The following is a 14446-nucleotide window of genomic DNA, read 5'->3' as shown; positions in this document are numbered from 1 at the left end:
AACAGAGCCGGCTCCTGTAGTGTTATGGGGTGCCTATCCCTGGTACACTGCGGTTTGCTATGGTAGGGCGAGAGTTCTCTTTCAAGTAGGAAAGCAGGTTGCTTTTCGTCTGAGAGAGCAGCCTGTAAGCTGGTCTCTCTGACAAAAAGAAATGCTGGCTCCCGAAGGACGCAGGGAGTCGGCTTGGACCGTGGAGGTTTTGAGGCTCTCCCCACGGTGCTGAACGTTATGTTTGAGCACCGGGGGATGGGGTCCCCGGGGATTGAAAAAAATTAGTGATAGATGCTATTTTTTTTTTTACAGTATATTTAGTGTACGTGTACTGTGTGAATTCTGAAAGTAGTTTCACATAAGCGTACGTAAGCAAGAAAAAATCAATAAAAAATATATTTTTTTCAGATATCTATCAAGTTTATGTGTTTATATGTTGGTTGCTTGTAATGAGACCTTTTCTCTTTATTGGTACTTATAAGTAAGTGCTTATGCATAGTCTAAAATTGTTGAGGAGCAGTGTTTTATACAGTGCTGAACTTTTGACCTCTGTTGACAGTTGAGTTTTGCATGATCTGTTGGGGGTAGGGTGGAAAGTTCTGTCAGTTGGAAAGGTTTGCAATGTTAAAGCAATAGAAATGTGTGTTTCATTTTGAATTAATGTGCAAAGGATGTTAATTGGTTGTTTATATGTATGTAAGTGTAAAATGATAGGGAAAATGTTCCATTTCGTGGTTTTGATGGAAACAGTGAACTAGAGAGATTCTGTATAAGAATATCTTCTGTGTGAGTGGTATTCTTCTTAATCTGGAAATCAATTTGAAAGGTGAGTTGATAAATTATATGGGAATGTGTGTGGTGCATCCTTGTACATTAAGGTATTATGGGGCATATTATCAAGACAGGTGATAACATTTTTGCCGCTTTATCGGCAGAAAACTGCTGATAAAGCGGCGATAATGGGATTGATATTATGCTCTATGGAATTCCAATCGAAGCCCATGTTAGATGTCCTTCACATCTAACAGGGGCTTTGATTGGTATTCCATAGAGCATGTTATCAAGGCCATTATCGCCGCTTTATCAGCAGTTTTCTGCAGATAAAGCGGCGATAATTGTATCTCCTGTCTTGATAATATGCCGCTATATTCGTCCCTTGTTAAATGTTTTATAGTCGTAAATGTGTTTTGCTATAATGCATGCTGTTATGTTTTTTTGTTTAATATCACACTGTGCGTCTGTGTTCATTAAGGAATTATGGGCGATATTATCAAGAAAGGGCGATACATTATCGCTGCTTTTATCGTCAGGAAACTGCTGTTAAAGCGGCGGTAATGGGTTTGATAATATGCCCTTGTGAATTCCGATGGAAGCCCAGGTTATGGTGTTAACCTGGGCTTCAACGGGAATTCACAAGGGCATATTATGAAACCCATTTTTGCCGCTTTAGCAGTAGTTTGCTGCCGATAAAAGCGGCGATAATGTGTCGCCCTTTCTTCATAATATGGCCCTATATTTGTCCCTTTTTCCATAATTTCTAGCCTTTCTTTTTATACTTCCCTCTCTCTTTTGTTACTGTTTTCTCTCTCTCTCTGTACTACTGTGTTTTTCTTATATTGCCCTCTGTGGTCATATTGCCCTTGTTTGTCTTTCTTCTCTTATTTCTTCTGTCTTCCCTTTCTCTTCATATGAAATTTTTTTCATGATACTCCCGGTTCTGTCCTCTTTCTTGTTTCTTTCCCTCTGTATATAGTCTGACTTGATTTACAAGCATCTTGTGCGTATTTCAGACCCTCCAGGATATCGCGATTTTGCGATTTTGCAATTTGCCGCGAAATCTGCACTTTTTTAAAAATGCCGCGATTTTTACAAAAATGCCTGCGAAATCGGCATTTTTGTAGAAATCGCGGCATTTTTCGCTATATCCTGGGGGGTCTGCTTTATCCAAAGACACGCACCGGTTGCCCCACACCTGTAGATGATCTACAGACACTGGGGTCAGAGGGTTAAAGCAGCTCGGCTGCAGCTGGCAGTGTGAAGGTCTAGGCTCTTTGTCATTCAGAGCTGCCCGGGACTGCGCTCGTTCGCACCTCTTCCTGGCCCACAAGAATGACAATGGGAGCCCTCACCTTGCACATCAACAGGAGGGGAGGGGGGGATGGGTTGTTGTCACAGAGGATGGAGCAGGAATCGGACAGAGCAGTTCTCCTTCGAGTGTAATGTGAAAGGGTTTGCAGTGACAGGAATAGGAACTTCGAGTCTTAGGCCTGTGAGAAGGCTCATTTACTGACCTGGCAAATTTAAACACAGTCAGCAAGTCAATTTGGGAAAGAAACGGAGAACAATTTAAATTGAAAACAAAAGACACGCTACCTTAAATCTGTTAATATATTTTTTTTAACTCAAATCTTGCATTGCTGAGAGATTATCTGCAGCATGCACACCCGGAACTGTCTATGTGCTTGCACTTCTACTCTAATGTGAATTGTATTAGCAAAATGTCTGACCTTGCTTTAAAGATGTTGCACTAAGTGCTCCATCCATGTACGATTTTTAGCATTGGATCGTAGCAAGCTTCTCCTTAAAGCTGACGTTTAGTGCAAAAACGCTGGGCTCTCTATGAGCATACTATGAAATCAAGGTTTTATTCTATAGATTAAAGAATTAGCAGAGTATCAATTTTCCGATTTAAAAAAAGGACTACAGGCCATAGAAGGCAAACAAGCAATGGCACCTTTCTGTACTCCAGGATATGGGTTGAATGGATGAATGAAAGATTGAATAAATGGATAATGAGAGAGGATGGATGGATTGATGAGAGGGGAAGGATGGAGAGAACATTTAAATAGCTGGATGTATGGGTGGAAGGGTAGCTGGATGATGGATGAGGGGAAAGATGGATGAGGGGAAGGATGGATGATGGATGAAAGGAAGGATGGATGAGGGGAAGGATGGATGGATGAAGGGAAGGATGGATGAGAGGAAGGATGGATGGATGAGGGGATGGATAGAGGGGAAGGAAGGATGGATGGATGGATGGGTGGTTGAAAGGATGGATGGATGATGAGGGGAAGGATGGATGATGAGGGGAAGGATGGATGGATGGATGATGAGGGGATGGATGGATGGATGTTTGATGAGGGGGTGGGTGAAAGGATGGATGATGAGGGGAAGGGTGGATGGATGGATGGATGATGAGGGAATGGATGAATGATGAGGGGGTGGGTGAAAGGATGGATGGATGATGAGGGGAAGGATGGATGGATGATGAGGGGAAGGATGGATGGATGAAGAGTGGGTGGGTAGATGGATGGAGCGGGCATCCGGTGGGATATCAGGTTGTGTTCAAAATACACTGTACTATTTAACGTGCTTACTAATAAAAGGGGCGATAGGTATAGCCATCATTAGTGCAGCAGGTACAGTGGCACCAATCGCAAAAAAGCAGCGCAAGGGGCTTGTAAATCTGCCCCAAAGTGTCTAAATTGTAAAGAAACCAAATATACATAGCTTCACGTTGTTAAATAACTAAAAAAACGAAGATATCTGTGTTTGTTGTAGGAAAAATGGCCATATAAAATGCCGCAAAATTGCAGCTAAATTTTCATATTTGTGCCGCTAAATTTCCATTTTTGTGCATCTAAATTTGCTATTCCATGCCGCTATATCCTGGGGGGTCTGGTATTTGTTGTTGTATTGTGTTAGGGGGATATTATCAAGGAGCGGTGTTAAAATTATCGTTGTTTTATCGGCAGGAAACTGATGATAAAACAGTGGTAATGGGCGTGATAATACGCTCTTGTTAATTTCCATAGAAGCCCATCTTCTGATGTTAACATGGGCTTCTATGGGAATTAACAAGGGCGTATTATCAAGCCCATTATCGCCATTTTATCAGCAATTTCCTGCCGATAAAATGCCGATAATTTTAACACCGGTCCTTGATAATATGCCCCTTAGTTTTTTTGATGTAATAGTATCAGAAAAAATTTGTTAAATTGTATATGTATTTGAAAAATGAGTCAGTGCTGTTCACTGAAATGTTGTAAGTATATATATGGAATATGTACAGTTATTTAAACGTTTTTCAGTAGTAAGTGGTAAAATTCATGGTCTCATTTTTTGTATCTAATATCACACTGTGCATGTGTGTACATTAAGGAGATATATTCACACCTTTTTAAACGTTTTACAGTAGTGAATGTGGTTTGGTAAAATGTATGGTCTTATCATTTTTTGGGTAATATCACACTGTGCATGTCTGTATATTAAGGAATTATGGGCCATAATATCAAGCCTGGGCGATAAAATTATTGTCTCTTTTTCAGCAGGAAACTGCCACTAAAGTGGCGATAAGGGGTTGATTATAGGCTCTATGGAATTCCAATCGAAGCCCATGTTAGATGTGAAGGACATCTAACATGAGCTTCAATTGGAATTCCATAAAAGCCTATTATCAAGCCCATTATCGCCACTTTAGCAGCAGCTTCCGGCCGATAAACCGGCGATAATTTATATCGCCCAGGCTTGATAATATGGCCCTATATTCGAATATTTTGGCATATTTTCTGCACTCTCTTGTTATACTCCCTCCTGTCTCGTCTTACTCCTTCCTCTATCATTATACTATCTTATTGTTCTTATACTCTGCTCTCTTTTTATACTTTTTTTCATACTTGCTCCTCTTTTTGCATATTTTTCCTCCTCTTTATATTCTCTCTTGTCTTTATATTCACCACTGTTGTCATAGTTCTTATTGTCTTCTCATAGTACTCCTTCTCTCCTTATACGGTCAGTCTTCCTTTATAATTGTCTTTTGTCCACATTTTTGTGTCTGTGTCTTTTTACAGTGTTTCGTCTTTCTTCATATATACTCTTCTTTTCTTATATTCTCTGTTTCTTGTTATTCTCGCTGTTCTTTGTAGGCACTCTCTATTGTTTTTTCACACTTTTCTTTTTTTTCTAATACTCTTCTCTGTACTCATATTTCTCCTCTCTTTTCTTATACTTTGCATTCTCTTCTAATATTGCTGTCTTTTCTTTTTGTCATATTCGTCTCCTCATTTTCCCCCCTGTTCTTATACTCCCCCCTGTTTTCATATTCTCCTCTCTTTTCTCTTACTTGTGCATGTTTCCTTGTAGTATTGAGTTTTTCTTATATTTCTTTTTGTCCTATACTACTTCTCCTTGTGTTCATATTTTCTTGTTTTTCTTCATATTCCTTTTCTCTTTTCATTTTCTATCGTCTCTGTTTATACTTCTTAAATCTTTTGATATTGTTTGCTCTGTTCTCTTACTCCTCCTTGACTCCCTGCATACACTCTGCAGCACTTTCCTCATATTCTTTGTGTTTTCATACTGATCTGTCTCTTTATATTTATTTCTCTTGTCATACTTCTGCCTCTTTCCTCATACACTTTTCACTCTTCATAATATTTCATCTGTTTGTACTCCTTGTTTTCTCCTCAGACTGTATCCTCTGTTCTTGTACATCCCTTTTTTCCTTATGCTCCACTTTTCCCCACATTCTTCGTGCTCTCTTCTGGTACTGTTCTGTCTGTCCTTATACACACTGTCCTTTGCTAGTATTCGTTTTTTGTTCTTATAGTTGAGTGTCTTTTCACATATTCCTTCTTTTTTCTTTAGAGTCGTTCTCTGTTTTATAATAGTGCTCCCTCTGTCTTCTTAGTTTCTTTTTTTATTCTTATACTCTTTCTTTTCTCCCATTATTTCCATCTTTCTCTTCATAGTCTCCCTTACCTATTGATACTTTCCAGTTTATTCATACTTCCTTTATCCCGTTATATTGCAGTGTCTTTTTATACTCCCCTTTTTGTTATATGTTGCCTTGTTTCATACTTCTTCCTCTTTTGATGTAAGTACTTTTATTTTCATAGTCTCACGTTTCTCGTCATAATTGACCCTCTGTTCCTATAAGTAATATAATAGAATATTTCATATATTTATTTTTGTAATGTCATATATATTTTTTTTATAGATTCTGTTTATCAATACTGAAAAAACTGTATCATGCCTACCAAATGTCAAAAGAAGAAACAACAAAAGAAAGGTGTTTATTTGAAGAGAAGTCATCCACAAGATTTACATGAAGAACAATGTGTTAAGAAAAAGAAAAAAATCCTGGAAAGAGAAGGAACACGTTTCTGAGGAAAATATTAAAGACTAAGAGTAGTGTGCACAAAGGAAAGAATGGTATTAGTGTGTCTGCAACGAAAATGAAAAAGAAGTTTAAAGAGAACAATCATGGAGAGTCAACTGCAGAAAAACTAGTGTATAGTAAATGGAGGAAAAACCAATTCATGGAAATTAGGAAAAAAATGTTTTTTAATAGAGTTCTGTTAAATTTAAATAAAGAAATTAAGGGATGTAAAAGAAAACAGTTTTTTATAAGAAGAAGAAAGGTATAGAAAATGTAGTTGAGAAAGCTTTCGAATTGAAAGCAAAATGGTTTATTTTAGTAATCAATAGAATTCGATCACTAGATAAACCAATCAATTTAATGAAGGGCAAAAGTAAATGGAGAAGAGTAATTAACAGAAGTAATTTGTGTGAGTTTTTTTGGGTGAATAGAAACATAGTTTAAGTTCTGAGCCTTTTTTTAATGAAGAAAGTTATCTTCAGAGTAATGATTTGGTGCATGCAGTTGTCCCTAGTGGTCATGCTTATGAGGTTAGAAATGGCTGTCCTATTGAGAAAGAGAAAACTGTTCCTATAAATGCAGAAAAGGTGTTAGCTGATGAAGTTTTACGGAGACGTTCTAAAGCTCCAGTGTACACTTGGAATTGTAGTAGTATTAGTAGTGTACTGCAAGAATCTATTGATTTTTTACCCAATTTCTTACATAACTATACAAAGAAAAGTGTGAAACAAAAGATTAAGATGTTGCAAGGACTAGACCCTTACAGAGTAAGAGAAAATACTGGTTTGCAAGGTCATTCTCTGTTTCTAAAAAAGTATGTCGAAGTGTTTTTCACCATTTCAGGATGTTAGCAGTCCATCATTCTGAAATGAGGAAATTAGTGAGAAGATTGTATTATGCAAAAAGTCCAGCACTAATGTTTAAAAAGTTGAACAGTGCTCTTTTGCATGGATCTGTATCAAATGTAAAAAACATTTGTGATGAGATTGAGGTTAGTTATTTTGGTCCTGAGGAAGACAGTGCAGAAATTGAGATATTAATAGAAGGAAATGTAGAAGAGAATGTACAACATTGTAGTACAGATAATTTTGAGCAAGAAATTACAAAGTTTAAGGTCATTTCAGGTGAAAGGCCAAATTATTGTTGTGTCTGTTGTCGACGAACTCATTATAAAAATCAGACCAGGAGTGTTGATTTGTATTTAAAGAGTGAAAAGGAAAATAATAATGAGGTGAAGGATTTTGCAACTTATTTGTTGGTAGAGAATTGTTTTAATTTGGGTTCTGATCAGCGTATTTGTAAATACTGTTATAACAAATTAGATGAGAACAAAATGCCTGCTAGAGCTGTGCACAATAATCTTGAGTTGGTAAATAGTCCTTCTGAACTGATGGATTTAAATACCTATGAGTCTATTCTTATTCAATGTGTGCATCCATTTCAGGCTATTGTTCGTATGGAACCTAAGACAGAAAAATTGCCTCCTTCTGATTTACAGAGAGGATTAAAGAGAAGAGTTGTATATTTGCCACTAGATTTAAAGAAACCTATTGAAATAATTGGTGTAGAAAATGTAGAGGATGAGCCTTTAGTTATTCTTGTTAATGGCGTTCCTACTAAGAGTAAGAAAATCTGGCAAGAATTAGTGGATGTTAAGAAAGTGAAAAAGGCAACGTTGTATCTGGTAAAAAATAATGAATATTACAGAAATGTGTATGTGAGAGAAGAAGAAATAACTGTAGAAGAAGATAGTGACTTGCCATTTGGGCAAATTGAAAAAGTGCATGTGTCCAGAACTGAAGAAATCTACGAACATTACAGTGTTCATCCACTGCATTCTAAAGAAGTGATGGGGAATACTATAGAGTTATTCCAAATGAAAGAAGCAAAAGGAAGTCCCATTAGTGTATGGGAAAAAAGCTTGGAAGCTCGTTGTTTCCCTCAATTGTTTTCCACAGGAAAAGGAGGACGATATGATGACCGACCTGTGCAGATTCCTGCATCTGAATAACGGATATCAAGATTATATGCAGAAGATCCAAGATTTCGACAATGTATTACGTATTTGTTTCATCTTTTGTTTGAAAGTGATTTGTCTGGACTTTCTTATGCAGTAAACCATATATTGAAAACAGGTGTACATCTGCAAAATGTTTCAGCAAAGGAATTTATGGATAAAGTAGTGCAGAAAGATAATGTTTTGGAATCTCAGCTAATTAATCTCATGGCGTGTCACTGTGGTACTAATGAGTACTGGTACCATCGTCATGGAGAACTCAAATGTATGCTAAGGAACTTAGGAACTCCTACATGGTTCCTTACTCAAAGCTGTGCTGAATATGCTTGGGATGATTTAGTTCAATTTCTTCGAGAGGCAAATCAAAATATACTAAATATTGAATACAAGACACATGGAGAATTGTGCTCTTTGGATCCAGTTAATGTATGCAGGTATTTCAATCATAGATTTGAAGCTATGATGTCTTTTATCACCAATAAAAAAAACCTCCTCTTGGAGAGGTTTTGGACTTCTTTTGGAGAAAGGAGTATCAAGCAAGAGGTGCTCCTCACATACACATGCTAATATGGATCAAAGATGCTATCAAATGTGGTACAGATTCAGATGATACTATGTTGTCTTTTATTGAATGTGATATACCCAAAAGTGCACAAGATAAGGACTTAAGACAACAAGTGTTACGATTCCAAAGCCATCGTTGTGGGAAATACTGTTGTCGAAAGTACAAATCTAAGGACAAATTCTACACCAAATGTCGTTTTGCCTTTCCATGTCCAGTAATATCGAAAGGAAGAGTGAACAGTTTTATGTCATCTTTGCGACATACTATCACAAGAAAATCTCCAAAAAATACCTACAACTTAAGAATAAATGAAGAGTCAAAATACATAAATGACTACAACCCATTTTGTCCATGTGGAATGCTAACATGGATATTCAATATGTTGCAGACAATTCCATTGCTGTTGCTCGATATGTAACATCGTACATAACAAAATCAAAAAAGACGGAATTGAAGGAAATGTGGGAAGAGATTTCCCATGAGAAGAGTCTAAGTAAGAAATTATATACTTACAGTTTGAAGATGTTATCTCATCGAGAAATTGGAGCGTATGAATGCTCGGATCGCTTATCATCAGCAAGTCTATACTCCAAATCAAGAAGAATCATTTGGGTGAGTCTAGGTCTTACTGGAACACGTAACCAAGTTCCTAAATCTGTCCAAGAAATTGAATATTTAGCTGAAAAAGAGCCAGAAAGTACAGATATTGTGAAAACAAATATGTAAAATAGAAGTCAACATCTTGAGAACATTTGTCTCTATGAAGTGCAGCAAAACTATATTTTTAAACGGAATATTACAGAAAACATCAATAATGGTATATGCCGTGATTGGTTTCGAAGGATGTCTGGTGAAACAAAGAAAAGGTCATTTGATTAATCACCGTAAACTGAGTTGTGAAACACTTGACAAAAGGAAATTTTACTATTTAGCACTTTTGCAACTTTTCAAGCCATGGCGTTCAGAATTGGAAATACTTGGAGATTTCGAGAGCTATGAAGATACTTTCAATGCAACTAAAAATACTATACAATGTGCTGTTTTTGCTAATTATGTGAAAATATTGAATGACGAAATTGAGCAAGAAGCTACAATTGCAGCTGAGATTGCTAGAGATAGTTCTCAAGAGAGTCAAACTTCTGTTCTGTTGAGTCAGGACCCACTAAGAGAACCAATTGTTCAAAATGAAGCAGCAACTGCTATGGAAGAGTTGGAAACAGCAATGTATCAAGGTCAAGAAGATGTTAGAAACTTAGGAAATTTGGAAGAACAACTAAATCTTGAGCAGAAAGAAATATATGAGCAAGTGAGAGAATAGATTGACCATAGATTACTTCATGAGAAGAAAGAGTGCTCTTGCTCATCATTTGAACCTATCCGAATGTATGTGAGTGGACAAGCTGGAACGGGCAAACGTTTTTTAATTAAAGTAATCAGAGGCTTTCTACACAAAACAACTGAGTCAAATTTGTCTTGTGTTGTCTCTGCTCCAACTGGGTTAGCAGCCCACAATACTAAAGGAATTACTTTACATTGTTTATTAATGCTACCAGTAGAGCATGAAAGCAAATTAGAATACCACAAACTATCTGGAGAAGCTTGTTGTGAAGTTTCAAGAGTTTTGAGGAAAATGAAACTTATTATTGATGAGGTAAGCATGGCTTCAAACTTAATGTTTGCTTTTGTGCATTTAAGAATCCAGCAAATTCTTAAAACAGAGTATGACGTATTATTTGGAGGAAAGCACGTCATAGTTTTTGGAGATCTTCTACAACTTACTTCTGTAAAAGGACAACCAGTGTTTAAAACACTGCTGCATGAAGATACTAGAAAGTCTTTGTGGAGTATTGGAAATGTAAACATTTGGTCATATTTTGAGTATAAGGAACTTATTAGAAATATACGACAAGCAAATGAACTATTCTTCAAGATATAAGAATTGGAAAAATGACTGCATATGGCAAACAAGCTTTACAGAGACGATTACTTTCCAATTTGTTTCCGAATGAAAATATTGTACCATAGAAAATATATGTGACAATTGCAGAAAATAAATCTGTAATGTGCTTAATGCCAACACTACGTGAATGTCCTAAATTCAATGAAGAAATGTTGAAGTTGGAAAATGAAGACATTTTAAAATTGGAAGCTATTGATAAAATAGAACATGAAGGAATCACTATTATTTTGAGTGAAAAGTTGAAGAGGAAATTGGATTCTTTAGAGAAATCGATAAGTAAAACTGCTGGTTTAGAAAATAATTTGTATGCATGTGTAAACTGTAGGGTAATTTTATGATGTAATTTGAATGTGGAAAAAGGTTTAGTAAATGAAGCAATGGGTAAAGTTGTTGATTTCGTTAATTACGTAAATAGAGATGGTGTTGAATTTTTGAAAATCAAATTTGATCAAATTGAAGAAGTACAACAATTTAGTCATTGTTCAGCTCGTTTTTTGCTTGTAAAAGATTTGTATGTTCGCAGAAAACAGTTTCCTGTTTCTTTGGCGTATGCAGTGACCATTCATGAATCTCAAGGTTTAAGTGTAGATAGTGCTTTAGTGAATATTGGAAGTACTGTGTTTAAAGAGGGGATGGCATATGTTGCTTTGTCTCGAGTCAGAACTTTATCTGGATTGTACTTAATTGATTTTGATGAGACAAAGGTTAGTGCAGATGTAAATTGTGTGAAAGAGTATAATAGGTTAAGAAGAGAATATGCGCCTAATTTAGGTCAATATCCAGTATTTGAAAAGCGTGTGGTAGGTAGAAAAAGATTTGAGAATATCTGTAGTGAAAATGTAGAGAAAGAAAAAAAACAAGATGAAGTTGTGCCTGCAAGCAAAAAGAAAAAGGACAGTGTTGAAGAGAATGTTGGTTATCGGTTTAAAAATAGTTGTGGTGTCAACTGCTATGCTAATATAGTTGTTAATGTTGTTTTTGTTCTTGAAAGTTTGCAACAGCAAATTATTGAAAATCAGGACAACAATTCTGTTCATTGTTGTATTCTGTTTATGAGAAAGGTAGTAGTGATAAAAGTAAAATACAAAGTGTTTCTGATATTCGAAATGTTTTGGACATATGTACTGGTTCTAGTCAATTTACGCTGAATATTCAGCAAGATTGAGAGGAAATTTTTAATGTTTATGCATGCTGTACTGGAAGATGAAGGTATAGATATTGAAAACCTTTTTGGCCTTTCTTATAAATGGCAACATGACTGTGAAAATTGTTTGTTTACATGTAGCACTAACATAGACACTGAAAGATTCATATATTTGACTTTACCTGATTGTGAATCAGTGTCTTTTAACAATCTAATTAGAGGAGCAAGTCAAAACATGGAGTGTAGACAATGTAAATCACAAATGTCATCAACATTACTGATAGAAAGATATGGACAGTATGTAATTTAAATGCTGCAACGTTGTAGAGGTGATGGAAGAAAATTGGAAACTTTAATTAAACATTTTGTAGCTGGTCAAGTTTCAATATCAGGAAGAACTTTTGTAGCTGGTACAATTATTTTTCATGATGGACATTACACTGTTTATTTAAGATGTCTGAAAGGTTGGAACCATTGTAATGATAGTCAAATTACTTTTCAAGCAATGTTTGCCTAAAGAGTTACCAAATTCTTACCTAATATTTTTAAAGCCAAAATTTTAAGATCAAAATGTTTCCTTTATGGATTATTGCTGTTAAGATTAGTCTGGTGTTGTAGAGTATTTTGAAAGTGAGGGTGAGGAGCTTGAAGGTGATTGTCTTGTTGATATTGAGGCAGTGTAATTGTATCAGGCGGTGGGTGATGTATCTGTAGCAGGGGACATTGATGGTCACTCAGGTGGAGGTGTTTTGGATTTGTTATAGTTGTTGCAGGTGTTTGGCTGGAATTGCTGTGTAGAGTGTTTTGTCACAGTGTAGTCTGCTGCTGATGAGGACCTGCGTCACTGTTCTTCTTCTTTTGGTTAGGATCCACTTGTAAATGTTGCGGAGTAAGTGGAGTGTGTTATAGCAGTACGAGGAGATGGTGTAGACTTGCTTATACATGGAGAGGGAGGAGTGGAGGATGAATCCTATGTTGTGGACATGGTTGGTAGGTGTTGGTACTGTCCTCAGTGTAGTTAGGTAGGGGGGAGTCGTCCAAGGCTAAGGGGGTGGGTCTGAGGATCAGTACCTTAATTTTTTTTAGTTCATGTTTAGAGAGCTGCTCTTTATGTAGTTGGTGGCGTCCTTCATTGTGTTGTGGAAGTTGCTTTTGGTGGTATGTCGCTTTTTGGTGAGGAAGAGGATGAGCTGTGTGTTGTTGGCCTAGGAGATATTGTTAAATTGTGATGGTGGGCTACTTGTGTGAGGGTGGCCATTTAGATGTTGATTAGCATTGGGTTGAGGGATGAAGACTGGCGGAGGAGGAATTGATTTCAGTGGTTTTGGATCAGAAGGCTGGGAGGCAGATGCTCAGGATTACTAATGGACAGTTTGCAAAGTAAGAATTTGACGCATACTATTTGGCCGTGCGGAAAATTATATGAAAGCAATAACAAGTTTTTGTTGTATATTTTGTCAGCATATACTTGTAAGTAACATTATTTACAGTGTATGGAAATTAATCATAATGCTTTGTTGTTTTATGATTGTTTGAGATGTTTCATATTTATGTAAGAAATTGCTCTTAAAAAAAAACATTTAAGATATGTTTTATTTCTATTTCTTAGATTGGTATTGAGAATGTTGAATCTTTTTTTAAGATAATCTAATTGATTGTCTTTTTTTTGCCCGCTGTTATGTGATGAGTACTATTGAACTCACTGTTTCTAGTGAAATTCAATATATTCTGAGAACAGCAAAAAAGGTAATTGTAATAGTTTACAAATTATTTTGTATTGTAACTGTATTTTTTTGTGTCTTCCACAGATGGTAATTTTATAGTATATACATTTTTTAATATTTATTATGCTTAAATTAAGTACGAAGAACTTTTGAAAATGGTCGATGGAATGTGCTTCAACCGAGCTGAAGTAACAAAACAAGGATTGGAGAACATTAGTGTGTAAAGATGGTTTGTATTTTTTTAAAGACATTTCAAAAAATTATATAATGAGTGTACCTGTCAGAACCCGTAATTAATCAGTGGATACGATAATGACTTATCTAAACCCTAGCTGGCGCAGGAGAGATGAAAATCCGCAAGGAAATAGACTTGAAGTGCTTTAGTGCAACAGAGGAATTCAAATATGGCCGTGTTGAGGAAAGACGCGGTGGCGGTCTAGTCATTTACCACACACCTGTGGGGAATACTTGGTGAGGCGCGCGATCCCTAACGAGTGCGTACTTCACCTAAGACGTTACCGAGTTCAGATCCGTTTTCAATTGCTCCATAGATATTCCTGAAGAGAAAGCACCAATATTTCTTAGAGAGTTAAAGAAGGTTCCCGGTTAAGCTTACCTTAGTTATCGTGCCCGCAACTAAAATTAAGAAGGAACATTACTGAAAAATACAAGATATTCAAGGATTGACAATGAAATTAACAATATAAAAATTAGACAATAAACTGAGAGGCCTAGGTTAATGAATGTTATGTTATTATAGGTTATCAGCAGTGAGAAAAATAAAGAACGTCAAGCTACAAGGTTGCAGATAAACAGTAGAGGAGAGGCAACTTCGAAAGACCAAGGGGTAGGTAATTAGTAGCGTTAGACTAAATTATAGATAAG

Source organism: Lissotriton vulgaris, chromosome 6 (assembly GCF_964263255.1).
Source record: "Lissotriton vulgaris chromosome 6, aLisVul1.2, whole genome shotgun sequence".
Taxonomy (NCBI): domain Eukaryota; kingdom Metazoa; phylum Chordata; class Amphibia; order Caudata; family Salamandridae; genus Lissotriton; species Lissotriton vulgaris.
This window is presented reverse-complemented; position numbering follows the sequence as displayed.